Genomic DNA, 2,790 nt, shown 5'->3' with positions numbered 1-2,790 from the left:
TCTGCCTTCAGTTCAGGTCATGATTCCAGGGTCCTGGGATGAAGCCCCACGTCGGGCTCCCTGCTCAGCAAGGAGCCTGCTTCTCCCTCTCCCTCTTCTGCTCCCCCTGTTTGTGCTCTCCTTGCTATCTCTGTCACTATCTGTCTTTCCGTCTCTCAAATAAAAATAAAATCTTTTTAAAGATGGTTAAGATAATAAATTTTATGTTACATGTATTTAACCACAAGAAAAAATAAATTGATAAAAATACATTTCCTTTTATAAATGTCACCGTTTGTTATCTGACGGAGCCCTGTGAAGTCATGTTGTAGAGAGTTAATGTTTACTCTATGTAACATTTTACATTATTATGAATTATCATCATGTTTAACACTCATTTTTTAAAACACGTGCAGTCACTCTATGACTCCAAGTATATAGCAGTTTAGAAATGAGAAAAGTATAGCAATGACAAACATCAGTGGTTGCAGGGGTTAGGGGTGGGGGACCATCTCTGGTGTGATAGAACAGTTTTGTACTCTCACTAGCATGGTTACAGGAAAATATACGTGTGATGAGATTTCAATATCCACCCCCTCAAAAAAAATTAGCACATGACAATAATGGATGAAATCCAAACTAAGGTCTGTAATTTAGTTAATAGTATTATACTAATGTCAATTTCCTGGTTTTGACCATTGAACTAGGGTTATGTAAACTGTGTCTCTGGGATCAAGTGGGTGACAGGTACGTGGGAACTCTTCTGTTTTGCAACTTGCATGTAAGAATAAAATTAGTTTATAACAAAAAGATTTAAAAAGTATGCCTCCAATATTTGAAGAATTTGTGATATAGTGCAGCTTTCTGGAGACAGGGCCAGCTTTATAAGGAGTAAGTTGCAGTTCAACCTCTACGCAGGACGTTCATGCCTTCTAAGGTGCACCCGGGGAGAAATCAGGGCCCGTCTGCACAGCACTCTTGGTGCCCCAGGCTCTCACTGTGCATCCCCTTCCACCCGCAAGGGCTTCTCCTTCAGATAATAGGGTTCTTCTCCCTCATCAGTCTGAACCTCTTCATCATCATCACTACCTAGAAGAGCTTATATGCTCCCTTTACAGCAGTAACCCCTGAGCACCAAGCACAGTGCCCAGCATTGCTTCCTCCTGCCTAATCTTTGTTGTTCCCATTCTATAGATGAAGAACTGAGCCTTGAAGAGGGCAAGGGACTTGCCAAGGCCCCAGAGCCAGTGGGTGGTACAGGATTCTGGATTCAAGGCCAGGTCCCATGACACCCTTAGCTGGGTTCCCTCACCCCTTACAGACCACCTCAGCTGCCACCTGCAGACTGGCATGTGACAGCAGGTGTGAGGCAAGCGGTGGGAACAGCTGTTCTCTGAATCCCAGCGGCCTGGGGCCATGCTGCTCTTATGTTCCCCAGTAGACAAAGTGCTCCACTTAGGAGAAGCTCTCTCCAGGCTGCGGGAACATTAGCTCGCTGACTCTTGGAAAACCATTTGGTCAGTGCTGACAGATAGGGCCATTACACCGCCACTTAGCCCCTCTCACTGCCCCATCCAGACCTTGGGAGAGGGAGGGTCTTTGGGACACGCAAGGCTCAGGGGAGGGTCCACATGCTTCACTTCCTGGCCACCCGCTTCCTCTGGCCTTTAGGCTCCATTTTGCCAGGCCCAGACTGCAGCAGCAAATGGCAGCTTCCAGCAGTGAGGTTTCAATGTGCGGCCAATGACCTTGTTCTCCTGATGGCTGCTCGCAATCTGCCTTCATAGGCACAGAGAGCTTAGGTAGTTTGCCCAATGTCACACAGCTAATTGCGTTGCCTACCCACACTGCTATGATCCCACTGGGCTGTTACCATGTATTGGGAACTCGGCCTCAAAGCAGAGTCTCCAGAGCCAGAGGCAGGGCAAGGGCTGCTCCCCTCCACAAAGTGGAGGCACGAAGCTGCCAGAGGATGCAGCCTTGCCCCCTGGGAACACCTGGTCCATTGACAGAGCTCACACAGCCCTTGACCTGGTAGGTTCCCAGTTTAGGTCAGTTTATCCTATACCTCCCACGCTCTCTAGATCCTTTGCTCAAGCTAAATGAGTGCCCTAGGTGGGGCTTCACAGCCATTCAACAGCTGGCAATCCTCCTCTCCCCGCCAGCTGTACAGGCATCTCGGGATAGGGGTTGCCATGACATCCAGGGCACGCAGCAGATCCAGGCCAGGATCTGCAGCCCCAGCCATAGCACTGACAACATATTCGGGTCCCTGTCCCAGCTCTGGAGCCCAGGTGTACCCTGCAGAGTCCGGGGAATCAGTGGCAGGTGCCCAAGTGCTGAGGAAGAGCAGAAAAGAGCGAGAGCCCATCTCCTGCACAGAGATAAAAAGGTGTTTTGCCCCAGACCCAGGCTGGCAAGATGCCAGGCTCTCTGCCATGAAGGGGCCTGCAAAGGGACTGGGGACTCCACACCCACCTCCTGAGAAAATGTTGTGGGTTGTAGGAGGGTAAAACTCCGGGAGAAGGCACATCCTCAGGCTGAGAGAGCCAACTCAGCTCAGGCTGAGAACATGAGCTTTCTACCTGAAAAAAGGGTCTTCAAGCCCTGGAGGTATGTAAGGCCAGTTGGGACAAGAGCTAGCATTTACACTGCACTTCCTCTGTGCCCAGCACCATTTAGCAATTAACTCATGGAATCCTCAGTGAAGGCTATGACGCTAGTTCCATTATCATCCCCATTTTCCATAAGGGAGAACCAAAGCACAGGAGGTTAAGTGACTTGCCCACAGAACACAGTCGATGAGAGCTG

Source organism: Vulpes lagopus, chromosome 2 (assembly GCF_018345385.1).
Source record: "Vulpes lagopus strain Blue_001 chromosome 2, ASM1834538v1, whole genome shotgun sequence".
Lineage (NCBI taxonomy): Eukaryota > Metazoa > Chordata > Mammalia > Carnivora > Canidae > Vulpes > Vulpes lagopus.
Note: the sequence above shows the minus strand (reverse complement) of the source record.